Raw genomic sequence first — 15,431 nt, forward strand, 5'->3', positions numbered from 1 at the left:
ACACAGTTCAAAAGTTAGTAGGATAGTCAATCCATACAAATGACCCACTTGGGAGGTGAGACTGCACTGCAGATGGGGAAGAATCGTCAATGAAGAGCCCAGGAAACAGGGAGAAGCACAAGGCCCTGAAGCCAAGGCAGAGGAGAACTAATTTTGAGAGTTTCAAGCCCTTTCCAGGGGAGTTCTTTGACAGGAGGCTTAGCCTGGTCCCTCAAGGGGCTAAAGGGTATCATCAGATGCTACTCACCGCCACAAGTCTTCTGCCTTCAGGATGGGCCCTTTTGTCTTTTCCTAGTGTTTCCAAAATGGAGAAAATACATAGATGGTTTCGTTCTTTCTTCTCAACTTTGACCACAGTTTTAATCTCGACTTCATTAGAACACCATCTATTTGTCATCACCACAACCAGCAGGAATAAGAAAAATAATTCCTACAGTAGTAAATCCTTGCTTAACAGATTTTTATTTTAAATAGGCTTGACTTTTTTTTTTCATTTTAAAGAAAAGTTTTTGGCAAACAGGTAGATCACACCTGAATCTGTTGGGTTCTATATTTTTAAAAAACAGTTCTGACATAATTTTTTTTCTTTTTATAACACATGCTGAGTGGGAATGGATCATGGCCAGTCCTAAAATACGGACTGGGCAGCTCTTGGAATTTCAAAGGCAGTACAGTCATAGCAAGGTTTCTAATAGGATGAATATAAATTAAGAGAAATATTTTATTTATTATTTTTAAAGTTTTATTTACAGAAAGACTTAAGTAGACATAAGTAAATCAAAATGGGAAATGTTTCTGGTTTAAAACAAACATTGGAATTTAAAACACAAAAACTTTCTAACTTATAAAACAACTCAACCTAAAGTTACTCAATGAGAATTTAATAATCGACAATAGTTTTTCTTTGAAAAAACTCATGAGTTATAATGGTTCACAGTACAAAGTAAGTGACAGGCCAAGATACAAATAGCTTTATTTTGAATTTTCTGGTCCTTGTCAAGTTATTCTTGATTACATCTGAATCATTAAAGCTTAGAATATTTTTTTAATGCTGATATGTGATGGCCCTAGTCCCTGAGTGATACCTGGCAAGAAAATATGCCTAATATTCATAAATCAGAGCCATGGCGTTTCAAAAAAGAAAAAGAAATGGAAAGGGAAATTTTGCTGTTTTTAAGGACATTAATGTTGTTGGGTGGGTATTTGATGGCCCAGAAAGGGGTGGTGAGTTTCTAGGACTTTTGGCCTTGAATAGAAGACCCTTGGGTTACCTGAAACTGACAAACTAATGCTAAAACAATTCTTTTAAACAAACCATCATGAACCTCACACGGAAGGAAAAACCCATCACAGTGCAGCTCCACAAACAGCCTGGTGTTGTCAAATTGCAGGTAACCTCGGCAAGGTTTTTAGTCCTCTAATGCTTTCGCTTCCACACGAGGGACTGTAAAAATAGGAGCTCTTGTATGCATTAGAGGAGACCTTTCTCCTCTCACTGAACACTTTATTTTGCTTCATTCAGTGATCCAAGCATTGCCCCTTTACTCCCGTCACAGTGTTTTTCTATATTAACACCATTTTTTTTCAGATGCATCCATCTAGACCATCCAAATCTGTACATATTAACATTGCTGAGCAGCAACTCTGGGAGGATGTTCACCCTGACCTTTCCTTTTCCTGACACAGTCCTCCATCACAGTTTTCATTTCCAGGTTATTTTTGATATCATAGATGTTGCTATAACAGCCAACAGCCTTGCCTTTAGGTTTCTCTTCTCAACTCGAGAAATAATTCCTCCTCTAACAATTGATGGAGTGAAAAACCTGTGAGAATTACAGGCGTCAGTGCACTGGAAATTTTCTCTGCTTATTGTATTGCCCAAGTACTGAAAGATCAAAACATAGGTTTACGAACAAAACTATATTGGCTAAAACCCTGCGTTTTCTACAAAATTCTAGCTTTCCTTTTTTCCCTTTCTCTTACACATACCCAAAATTACATACATAGATAATTTTATACTTCATTAAGAAGTGTTTCTCTATAAAATTTCCTTTATTCAGTAGCACACAGTAAAAAGAACTTGGTGAGAAAAAACCTGGAAATAACCTAAATATCCATCCACAGTAGACTGCGTAAATGAACTGTTACATTCATACATAAAATACTATACAATATGAAAACATAATGTGCTACATTTTCTTTTAATAAAACATATATTAACTAAAATAAACCAAAGGAGCAGAGTTGAATGTATAGTATGCCATATATTATAGAAATAATTATGTAAGTGTTTATATACAGTCTGCCATATGAATTAGAAGTATTTAAACAGATACATAAGAAACTATTCAGTTGCCTTTAGGAAGTAGATATAGGGAACATTAGTTATAGGTGAGTTGAGATCTTTTATTTCAATTCTGTCTGCTCTTTTTAGTTTTGTTTGCCATATTCATATATTACTTGTATTAGACATATACATTAAAAAGAAGGCTTACCTGAAGACAGGAATAAAGACACAGACCTACTGGAGAACACACTTGAGGATATGGGGAGGGGGAAGGGTGAGCTGTGACAAAGCGAGAGAGAGGCATGGACATATATACACTACCAAAGGTTAAGGTAGATAGCTAGTGGGAAGCAGGCGCATAGCACAGGGAGATCAGCTCGGCGCTTTGTGACCGCCTGGAGGGGTGGGATACGGAGGGGTGGGATATGGAGGGTGGGAGGGAGGGAGACGCAAGAGGGAAGAGATATGGGAACATATGTATATGTATAACTGATTCACTTTGTTATAAAGCGGAAACTAACACAGCATTGTAAAGCAATCATACGCCAATAAAGATGTTAAAAAAAAAAAGAAGGCTTACCTGGATTTTTTGAACATTGCAACTGACATCCAGTTCAATTCCATGATTACTGAAAAAAATGGAGGCACACACATTATATAGTGTGGTGTTGTGGAAGGAAACTCCAGAACTTTAGATTTTATTGAACATGTCATTTTATGACCATGTGTAAATCACTCATCTACTGATACCTGATTTGCCTCATCTGTAAAATGTGAAAAAGTAGCTCCATCTACCACAACTTTCATTTACCACTCAGTGCTGTGATCGAAATAAAATAAAGTCCCTTGTGAATCTTGCAGGGCTATCGTATACAGGTGTGAAATTTTGTAATAGAGATCATGTTCATTTTCAGATCTCACATTAATTGAATCTGACTTTATCCCAGGAATTTCACATTTGTTCTTACTTGGTATTTTTCAGTGGGAAGCTATATTCCACTAACATCTGAGTAGTAAGAAGAACCATGATCACGATAGTATATGCCTGCCTAATCTAAAATTGCAAATTCTGGTAACAGGTACATAAATGAATAAACTGTATTAATTAAAAAATGTAGTTAATAGATACATGACATTGTAATAAATTCACTCATAAATTTTTCTGCTTACCTACCTATAATAATAACAAAAGTTGTTGTTTACTAAATACGAAGCATGGTCCAGAAACTTAATGATGTTATATTTGTTACTTATTTCTCAGACCACATTTTTAGGTAATTATTACTAGTATCATTGTTTGGGTAAACAAAGTAAGAGTGAATAGTGTTAATTTCCTTGTCCTGGGTCACACAGGTAGTGACTGAAGTCTGATTATGACTCAAATCTGTCCAAATATCTTTTCCCATCCTAAACTATCAGGCTTAAACCAAATTTCAACCCACATCCATCTCTCCACCTCCTATTATCTTAAGCGACACCACCAACTATAATGTCTACTCTGAGGACTGTGATCTTTCTTTTAGTGGGACTATAAGTAGAAAATTCTACCTTTATGGAAATCTGGTAGTTCTTTTAAGGAATATTATTCATACTCTATAAGCCAAACTTTTATGAATTTACCACGTTTGTAACCAAACTTTCAGAGATGGGGACATGACTTTATACTCAGAGGTGCTCATTTTGCCATCATAGCAGCAATTCATGTGTCTAACACAAGTGTCTAACACAAATATCTAAATATGTAATACATCTTGGTATTGAAGTACATATGGAATGATAGGCAGCTTTTAATAATCATTCTTTTGTAAAACTTTTAGTGATATTGAAAAAAGTTTATGACAATGCAATGTAAAGTTGGAAATACATGTGTGTATAAAATAGAAAAAGACGACTGCTAGGAAAATCATCAAATTATAAGCATGTAAGTAGTGGTTGTTTCTGTTTTCTTCTTAATATTGTGGTATGTATTTAATATTTACAAAAATAAGAATACATTATTTTTATAATTTAAAGTTTTTAAAAAATTAAGATAAATAATATCTAATCATACCAAATCTTTCATTCTTAAGTTGCTTCATTCTCTTTAAGCTTGAGACTCTAAGCATATGACTATGCCAACACCTCTAATAGACAAAATGAAACGAAGACAAAGTTTTATGTGTAAAATCTTTGTCTTATATTGCTTAACTGTTGGTACCCTTGATTCTTTTTTTTTTTTTTTTTTTTTGGCTGTACACGGGCCTCTCACTGTTGCGGCCTCTCCCGTTGCGGAGCACAGGCTCCAGACGCGCAGGCTCAGCGGCCATGGCTCACGGGCCCAGCCGCTCCGCGGCATGTGGGATCTTCCCGGAACAGGGCACGAACCCGCGTCCCCTGCATCGGCAGGCGGACTCTCAACCACTGCGCCACCAGGGAAGCCCCACCCTTGATTCTTAAAGACTAGAGATTTCTGATGTTACATTTCTTTTATAAATATTTCTAAGAACCATAATACTCATTGAATGTTGGAACAATATCTCTAAATGCCTAAGGTAACTTCCATTTTTTAAAACATGAACTACAGTTGTTCATTTTATTAAACTTGACTCTATTTCCAGACCTTTGCTATGCTGCAGTAAACTCATTTTTGTGTCTTTGAGCACACATGCAAGTAAACCTAAAACATACAACACCTTGCTCCACCATTGCTGGTCAAAAGGTGTGGTCGGTTTTAAAGTTCAGACACTGCTAAGGTATTATCCAAAGGTAATGCACCTGTATATATACTTGTATATACATATATAATTTTTTTTCAACCCTTTAAAAATGTAAAAAAAAAAAAAATCTTAGCTCATTAGTCATACACAGTATGTTTTGGGCAGATCCTCTTTAGACCTAGAAGTAACACTTTACTTCTGCTCTTGATGTCTTGGTGAGAACTGGTCACATCGCCCCTGCGAGATGTGGGAGGACTAGGAAATGTGGTGGACTTGTATGCTCATTAAGAGAATGGCGTTGATCCAAATCTCATCAGTCCTGCCATCAGCACCATTTCCTTAGGCTTTGCTTAGAATTCTTTTTGACTGTGGTTTAGGATAGGATCCCTCGTTATTAAATACATGCTATCTGGGGCTTTCTTGCTACCACTAATTAATGAAAGGGGAAGTGATTTACTGGCAACCTAGAGAGAATTAGTATAATCCAAGAGTTTAACCAGGTTTCATGTTCAATTTCTCACTTATTTCAGTGATTGAAGGAAGAGGGTGAATGAATAAATCATTCAAGAATCCACAAGTCTTAATTCATGTCCAAGAGGGCAACAGCAGTGTTTCCTGCCAGGTGTGAGGAGGGATTCTAGTTGGAGTGTCAGGGAATCAGGCTGATTAAGCAGCTTTGAACTTCTATTCTCTTTCTGCATCTAAGAACCTGAGGAAACCGAACAGATTTTGTATAACTGTGGCAAATAAATCCTCACCTACTTCTGAATTCAGCAGATATCAAGGTTAAGTGAAAAACAGAACAATTCTAGATAATCATTTCAATAAATTTGAAGGGATGAATTTCTATAATAAAAAAACAGCTGAACTTTTCATAAGTAAATTCATAATTATTCTAAAGGAATTAGTAAAAAATTAAATGCCTGTTTATTCGCATCTTCGTAATTTCAACAGTGAAAGTAATTTTATAGAATAGTATTGGGACAGTTACCATAGGGGAAAGTATTTGGAGAAACTGAAAAGCACTCTATGTGTGTTGTTCTAAAACAATGTCATTTTTTTCTCCCAGGGGAACACATTTTTGCTGTTTTTTGCTATGCTGTCACAAGGTACTTTGTACTTACCCTGCAATCCTCAGTAAATGCCAACTGAATGACCTCTGAGGGAGATGACTTTAATTCCACCTCTGTTTCTAATTTCCTCACCAGCCAACTCTTGATAGAAAGTCTGAGCTTTAATGATACAGGATAATAGAGACAGTAACATTATACTGCCTTCCACAGAGAAATGGGGGGAAATTTTTTTTAAGAACAACATAGTGCAGTTTCTTAGGGCTGCATCTTTGCTATACTTTGCTTGCTTTGAGACGGTGAGCCTAAACCAGCCTAACTTTTTAAAGAAAGTTCTGGATGACTGAACTCATATTTCTCCATACAGCTTGCCATCTGTCCTTTTATAATTCTTTTTGTTTTTAATTTGGTTACATCCTCAGAAAATCCTAAGATTTCCATGTGAAAGTTATGCCATAAAAGATGCTGTTTGAGGGCAGGGACTGACTATGGCATGCATTTGTAATGCTAACATTTCCTAGTGCTGTGGTTTTCACACAACGAAGGCATAATATTTAGAATGAGGACAATTTCTTTTCTCATACAAGAGGCTTTTGATTGAATCAGTGCACATGGTTATTGTGCTGCAATAAGTATCTTTCCCATTCCAAAATTCTTCGCTCTCACCCTTTACCTCGCTGGGAACATAACACATGCTCACCTACCCATCCAGCTGAATAAAAAACATACTTCTCTTTTGAGTGAAGAATTTAAAGTTGTAAAATGAAAATTTCCAAGGGTTCCATCTTCCTCTGAAATCGCACTGTCCCTGATCATACATGTTTTTATGAGCTTTAATACTGTACATTGGATTTTTATGCCCCGTCTTCTTCCAGTTGATCACAAACTCCTTAAGAGAACAAGCATTTATCAGTCTATTTTTTCTAGAGCACCCAGCAGAAATCCTTGCATGTAATAAATATCCAATAAGTACGTGAATTTTATATGAATATAAAAGGGCAAACATTTTTCCTTAAGTTATTTCCCAAACTAGAGATTCAAATAGTTGAATGATTATTTAAGGAACGTCCAAAAACTAAGGTAAACAGGCTTTTTTTTCTTGGACATGATCATTGTGAACAAAAATGAAAGTACTATTCTAAAGATTAGATAATACATTACTTTCTAGTTCAAATATCCAAGGCCTTAAAAGAAGCTGTTTTATGAAAATGGTGCATGCTCTATCTTCTGTTGCTGATCACTTTTCCCTCACATTTCCCACAAATATTTACAGAATTTAAAATGCTGAATAAATGAATGTCAAATTAAAAAAATCTCTTCTAGGCCTTCTCCACCTTGAGAAGCTGGATCACAAGCGCTAAAGCCATTTCTGCTTCCCTGTGTACGTGTTCCTGGCTGGTTAGATGGCTGATAAAGTACAGTAAGCCCTTATCCTCAGAAGGTGCATTGCTCAAAACCTGATGTGAGTGAAATACGCCAGACAGAGAAAGTCAAAGACTCATGGTATCACTTATATGTTGAATCTGAAAAAAAAAAATCAAACTCATAGAAATAAAGAGTAGAAAAGTGGTCACCGGGGACTGGGCAGGGGTGTGGGGAGCATGGGGGAAATAGGAGAGGATGGTAAAAGGGTACAAACTTTCAGCTATGAGATGAATAAGGTTGGAAGGTGGAGGATCTAATGTAACATGGTGACTATAGTTCATAACACTGTATTATATAATGTAAGTTTGCTAAGAGAGTAGAAATGAAATGTTCTCACCAAAAAAAAAAAAATCCAAAAAACCAAATGCATAGAAATATATGTGTAAACAGATAGATAGATATACCTCAGTAAAGCTAGAAAAGAAAACTTCATGTATACAGACCATAAAAGTCACTGAAACAAGATGTCATCATGGGAAAAAAACAGTAAAACTTGTCTCTTTTCAGTTCAATGGTCCACGTTCAAATATTATCCGCACAAGATTTCCCATCTCACTGCCTGGGAGGTATTTGAAGTTCAAAGCTACCAAAAATGTGACAAAACAGAAAACACCTCTAAAACAGAAACACAGCAGAATTAGTAGGTGTTTTCTGGATGAGTAAGTTTCAGACTTTCTTTACATTTATTTAATTTCTTGGCAATTCGGTTTTTTTGTTTTATTCATATTTTAATTTAATTTATTTATTTGTTTATTTTTGGCTGTATTGGGTCTTCGCTGCTGCTCGCGGGCTTTTCTCTTTTCTCTAGTTGCGGTGAGCGGGGACTACTCTTCGTTGAGGTACGCGGGCTTCTCATTGTGGTGGCTTCTCTTGTTGCAGACCATGAGCTCTAGGCGCACGGGCTTCAGTAGTTGCGACACGTGGACTCAGCAGTTGTGGCTCACGGGCTCTAGAGCACAGGCTCAGTATTTGTGGCTCACAGGCTTACTTGCGCCACAGCATGTGGGATCTTCCCAGACCAGGACTCGAACCAGTGTCCCCTGCATTGGCAGGCAGATTCTTAACCACTGCACCACCAGAGAACTCCTTGTTTGTTTTTTATGATTTGCATGTCTCTGCACAGAGATAAGGAAAGCAAGCAAAATAACTTTGCTAATTCTAATCATGAAGTCACATCATTTTTTTCATGATTTTAAGTGGTCTGGAGATGGCAGTTAAACCCTATATGACTTTGGTACCTTAAAATATAGCAACTATGTCTTTGAGAACCTTGAGGAACTACCAAACTTATGAACGTTACAAACTACTAAAGTTATGTAAAGAGGTTGATTAGGACTAAGACTTAATAAGTCTTACTATTGTGTTCCTGTCTCAAGGCAAAGTCATCAGTTAGAGAACTCTGCTCAGATATCACTATAATTATAATTTTTGTGAATTAATTTATATCTACATAATACCTATTCCTTGGACTTATTGGTATCTAAGAATGATGACATGGGACAAAGACAGACTCTCTGGACACTTCTTTCCATATATATTGACAGTGTTCAAGGAGTATTTGAGGGACTTCACTGGTGGCGCAGTCATTAAGAATCCGCCTGCCAATGCAGGGGACACGTGTACGAGCCCTGGTCTGGGAAGATCCCACATGCCGCGGAGCAACTAAACCTGTACATCACAACTACTGAAGCACGAGCGCCTAGAGCTTGTGCTCCGCAACAAGAGGAGCCACCGCAGTGAGAAGCCCACGCACCGCAATGAAGTGTAGCCCCTGCTTGCCACAACGAACACCCAACACAGCCAAAAATAAATAATAAATAAATTTATTTTTTTTAAAAAAGTGTTTGAGATTAGCCATTGCTTGCATCTTTCCCATGAAACACTGCTTAATGATGGCTTTAGTATGCTTCTACGAGCTTGTCAAGAATCTGAACTTAGGACAGTATTGAGCTTTCTACAAGCTGTTCTTGTCTATTATTTATATTCTAAATGGGTATTTTTTCAATGAATTCTTAATTTCTGAAATGTCTAAAGATTTGAAAATTACAGGTTTTACCTCAGCAAACAGTTCTTTCCATAGACAGATGAAAATATACTGACACGGAGACAGGCAATAGTTTCTAAATGGTCAGGATCTGACTGCATATTTGCAAGTGAGTATTCTAGTGAATCGTGTAACATCAACATTCCTTATGTCTACATGGAATAAAGACCTTCATCGTATTCTCAGAGACACAAACTCCTTCCACCTTTTTAAACCCCTGTAGCACACGAAGCTTTCTGTTCAAGGCTTCTATTTAAAGTCTTTTCTTTATTATGTTCCTACAGGGATTTCAAGGGTTGCTTCTAGATCTCTTTCTTTCTACTTCAGTTTTGAAAAAATTCTACTGGGGTTTCTATTTTTATGTTACTTCACCAGATGTCCAAACCATTTAAGACATGGCCTCTAAATCCTTGACAGCTATTTGAGGGTGTTAGTATGTTCTCAATTCATTTCGGTTTTTGTCTGAGCTTGTCTTGCATTTTGCTGTGGAAAGAATAAAACAAACATCTAAGGCGGGGGGGTCAACTGGGTGCAAGTCGCAGTGCTAAGCACTGGGGGACAATAATAATAAGACCTGTTCCTGCTTAAGAACTCAGACAAATAGAAGAGGGTATAATTTGTTACCATTTTTTATAAAGTCTAAGAAATTGACCTCTACAGTTCTATCCTTTTTGAATTTCTGCTAGTCCATTCAGTACCACTGACTGAATTCTATAGTTGTACGTTCATTATTTTTATTTTTATTGACTATCTTAGGGTGAATAAGACCTTGTGACTCCTTTTACCCCACTTGCCTCTTACCAAGGCCTCTGGCAAACCTAGTGTCCTGTCTTGTAGCCAGTATTCTAACTAAGCATATCCATCAAGGCTCTAATCTAAGACTTAACCAAAAAGCTGATGGGCTATTCACTACCACGTTTTTTACCAAATTTAATGTCATTGGTAAATATATGTATGCCTCTTTCCTAATCCTGGTCTGATTGGGGTAATTTGTTCAGACTGATAAACACAAAACTGTAAAAATGTTAAAAGTTGCTAATTTGCTTTTCCTGTCACAAGAATTCAGAACAAGTGATTTCATGTTTACCTTAAGGTTTTAGGCTAATTATCACAAACAAAGGAATGCCATCATCTTGGATTGGATTTCACCAGAGTCAACCTACTCATTTTCAAGAAGTAAGTATATTTATAAACTTTTATAAATATGTAGCTCTGACATGTAAGCTGGGTATATAGTTGAAATAACTGATGATACTAGAGTAGCTACAAAGGATATTCATAAGGAAAAGTGTTGTATATATAATAAGAATTATTAATACTACTAATAATAATTACAACTATTATTGAGTTTTTAATGTATGTCAGATTCTAAGGTAGGCACTTTGTCTAACTAAAGACTTTTAGTTGGGTTTGACAAAAGACAAAAGTGTGAAAGGTAAGAGTCTATGAAAGCAGAGAAGAGTCAGGGTAGAACCTGCAACCTGTGCAGTCACTCAGGCACCCCCCTAGGTTTAATGCTTTTCAGGAGCCATGCTGAAACTCTGAATAATTTTATCTTTTAACTAATGTTTGGTAAGTGAAGTCCAGTGGGAAAATGTAGCATGTATATGAGCAGAGAAGATAAACGCTGTCTTTCCTTTCTTTCTCATTCACATATAACCTTTGCAAGGCCCAGTGAGTACAGAATCCAAGTGAATCCACGATGTATTTGAGTTTAGTGGGACTCAAGGTCCCACACAATACAAGTGTACTTCTCTAAGACTAAGGGAGACACTGACAGCCCATGAGAGCCCGTGCTTTTTGTCAAACTAGAACTTGCTTCACGTGCAGGGAAAAAGGCAGTGGCATTCTAAGAAACACAAACTACCAAGGAACCCTACTGTATCCTTTCTTACTCATGATACCTTCCTATATTTGCCCATCACTTAACACTGATAAGGATGAAAAGGAAGAAAAGGGAAAGGTAGAGCAACCATACTTTTTCTTTCAATCCTTCCTTACTCATCAGTAAGCCAAAGGTAAATGGCATTGATAGAGTGTGTGCTTACCAAAAAATGAAATAAAAAGTTGCATTAGTTTTGTCCAGCATTTCTACTCTTCTGGTGTAAGCATATATAAGATATGCAATACAAATTGTGTAATTTCATTAATAATGCACACAAGTGAAATGCTCTTCTATTATCATTTAAAACTGGCATTATGAACAATACAAAGATGAATGTTAAAATTCACGTTAATATTTTAAATTTTTTTTCTTTACTTGGAGTGATATTGAATAGCAAATAAAACCATTATGGAAAGTCTAAAGGCACACTGAGGAAGAAAAGAAAAAACATAGTTTAGTACTTTTAGTGATGTTTTTCTTGCTTTTTTAACATGGAACCCACATTTTCATTCTGTACAGGACCTCACAAATTATGTAGCTGGCCCTGCCAGTGGTGATGACGGCACGCTCCTTGTCAGGAACCTGGGTTCCTTCTATCCTGTTACTCCATGATTTGTGGCCTCTGCTGTATTGGTCCAAGATGCAGCATCTATTTCACGGCACATATGATGGCAAAACAGATGAAGGCAAAGAGAACATATGCTTTCTCTTTTGGTAAGTTTAAGAAAAATGCCACATGATTTTTCTGCCTTCTTTCGTAAATCAGAATGTAATCATAAGCACAAATACTGCAAGGGAAGCTGGGAAAAGGAAGTCTTTGGTGACCATGTGTTAAGCTAAAATTTGAGGTTCTATTATTAAAGAAAAAGAAGAGAATGGATGTTGGAACACAACTAGCTGTATCTACCACACATGCAAAGGAAAAAAAAAAAAAGAGCCTATGAAGAATTACCAGTAGAAAGGCTGCAGGAGGCTGGGAATATTGTGAAAGTTGTGCTGGGAGAAAAAGAATGTCTATCAAAAAGATAGAGAAATGCAGAGAGAGAAACTAGATCAGTAACTATATATATTAGATCAAATAACAGAAGTAAAAGGGTATTAATTATTTGAAGAGAATTATAAAAAGAAGCCTAGGGCTTCCCTGGTGGCGCAGTGGTTGAGAGTCCGCCTGCTGATGCAGGGTACATGGGTTCGTGCCCCGGTCTGGGAAGATCCCACATGCCGCGGAGCGGCTGGGCCCGTGAGCCATGGCCGCTGAGCCTGCGCGTCCGGAGCCTGTGCTCCGCAACGGAAGAGGCCACAACAGTGAGAGGCCTGCGTACCACAAAAAAAAAGAAGCCTACACTGTGGATTCACAAAGACCGAAAAATGTGGATTTCATCACTGTTTATGTGATTTGGGCAAATTACTTTAGTTATTTAAATTATTAATTCCTACTTCATAGCATTTCTTCTAAGGATAATCAATAATATGTCTAAAGTGCCTAACAGATGTATATCAGATACTAATTCAATTTTTATTTTACTTCATTTTCATTTTAAAAACGAAAACCTCTTTATTATTTTTATTAATTATACTGTGCTTTTTAAACCATGGCAGACACTTTATTTTGCATAAAGTTTTTTTTTTTTTTCTTCTTCAGTATGCGGGCCTCTCACTGCCGTGGCCTCTCCCGTTGCGGACCACAGGCTCCAGACACGCAGGCTCAGCGGCCATGGCGCGCAGGCCCAGCCACTCCTTGGCATGTGGGATCCTCCCGGACCGGGGCACGAACCCGTGTCCCCTGCATCGGCAGGCGGACTCCCAACCACTGCGCCACCAGGGAAGCCCACATAAAGTATTTTTAAGTGAAACATAAATATGAACATCAATGCATCATAAGAAATTAATTCTAATAATCTGATGCATTAAAATTAGAAATATCTATATATATATAAAGCACACAAACTTTAAAACAAAGCATTTCATTTTTATCTTAGCTAGTCTTAAACTATAACAAGGAGAGACTAATAGTCTTGATATAATTTTTTCACATTTAAATTGATCATTTAGATGGTCACACCTAGCATCTTTGAATAATCCCTCTATTGTATTAAGTAACTTACACCTCTGTTGCTAACCTGCTACTATTCAGATATTTTGAATTCATTTTATGTTTTATCCTCTATGTCCAGTGTAATGCCATGTATAATTGGTACGTCATATTGTACAAAATCTTATAAACACATTTAATAAAAGCCTGAACTTGAAGCATCTCAGCATTCTGAAGAACTAAATATTTAACTAGGTTTGTATTATTACCCCCATTTTATAGATGGAATCATAGGTACAAGTGTATTAAATAATTTGCTAGAGAACCTAGATTTAGTCAATAGCAGAAATAAATTGTAATACTCAGAATTTGCATTAGGAGAAAAAGTTCAGCAGAAATTTCTGCTACATCTGTATTCTACATAGAAAGCTAAATTGAAATTATTACTGCTCTCATTATTAATATTCATTCCATATCAAAATATGCTAGGTATTATACATGAAACGAGATAAAACCCCCTAACCCCAGCCCAACTATATATCTAACCCTCCCAACTTATTACTAGTACATCCAAATGGGTGTTTTATCACCTTAATTATGTTTAAGAAATGACATCAATAGCAAAGAATCTTGTGAGTTTAATTGCTAAAGATAATAAATCTCATATTCACCCAAGTAGTATTAACCTTTTCTCCTATTATAAAAATAAAGTCACTATTTGAAAATGCATGATATGCCCCAAAAAAGAACTAAGGACATTGTCTAAAAATTGGACAGCCGTATTAGTCATTAATTTGGGTTTTTACACACCAAGAGTAAACTTCAGTCATAGTTTTTAAAATGTATTCTTATCCTGTATGGATGAGGCACCATGCTAGCTACATTGCATTCACTGTAAACAATCATCACAAAACTCCTGTGAAGTATATATTATCTGGTATATACATGTGGGGAAGAGCAGACTCTGAAAGGTAAGGAAATATGCCTAAAGACATATAGTTTGAGGGAAAATGGCATTGGTGGTTTTTTTTTTTTTTTTTTTTTTTTTTTTTTTTTTTTATGCGTTACGCGGGCCTCTCACTGTTGTGGCCTCTCCCGCTTGCGGAGGACAGGCTCCGGACGCGCAGGCTCAGCGGCCATGGCTCACGGGCCCAGCCGCTCCGCGGCACGTGGGATCCTCCCAGACCGGGCACGAACCCGCGTCCCCCGCATCGGCAGGCGGACTCTCAACCACTGCGCCACCAGGGAAGCCGCATAGCTGGTTTTAATTCAAGTAATTTCAGTTCTTTCTATTCCAACACAATTACTCTCATATATATATATATATATATATATATATATATGTATGTATGTATGGTTTTTTTTTTTTTTTTTTTTGGCAGTACATGGGCCTCTCACTCTTGTGGCCTCTCCTGTTGCAGAGCACAGGGTCAGCGGCCATGGCTCACGGGACCAGCTGCTCCGCAGCCTGTGGGAGCTTCCCAGACCGGGGCACGAACCCGTGTCCCCTGCATCGGCAGGTGGACTCTCAACCACTGCGCCACCAGGGAAGCCCTACTCTCATATTTTTGTATAATTTATGACTAGTCTGAAAATAAAATATGCTTAAAATCCAAATATATTTGTACACTGTCCATTTCTAGTTTAGTTGTTAATATTAAAATAATTGATATATTTGGATGTACTTTTAAAATATTGTTTTCAACTGACAAATTATTTTTTTCTGCTTTTGTGGGATTATTATTTTTTGTAAATTCTCTTTCATTTACCTTCCATTGGTTTGCAAGTTATACACTTGTTTGCCTCTTTTTAGTGGTTATCCCAAAATGTTTTAAATATACATGTTGTAATATAAGTTAAAAGCTAATCAGTGTCTCTTTAGCTGCTGTATGACTATACCAGGATTTATTTAATGGTCTTATAATGATAAACTTTAGATTATTTATTAATTACCTTTAGTATTTACCCAATATTCCTCTCTGAGCAGTATGT

The 15,431-nt window shown here is 36.8% G+C and overlaps 1 long non-coding RNA gene across 1 annotated transcript in view; it reads right to left on the reverse strand.

The window, feature by feature from the left end:
* Window positions 1-281: 281 nt before the first annotated feature.
* Window positions 282-15,431, reverse strand: part of LOC116755089 — a 77,976-nt gene continuing 62,826 nt past the window's right edge. Inside the window, exons 4-5 of the long non-coding RNA XR_004350230.1 lie at window positions 2,868-2,916; window positions 282-386 (exon numbers count right to left, since the gene is read on the reverse strand). This is a non-coding gene — a long non-coding RNA (uncharacterized LOC116755089). The remainder of the gene's footprint in view (window positions 387-2,867; window positions 2,917-15,431) is intronic.

The sequence above is a fragment of the Phocoena sinus genome, chromosome 6 (genome assembly GCF_008692025.1).
Source record: "Phocoena sinus isolate mPhoSin1 chromosome 6, mPhoSin1.pri, whole genome shotgun sequence".
Classification (NCBI taxonomy): Eukaryota; Metazoa; Chordata; class Mammalia; order Artiodactyla; family Phocoenidae; genus Phocoena; species Phocoena sinus.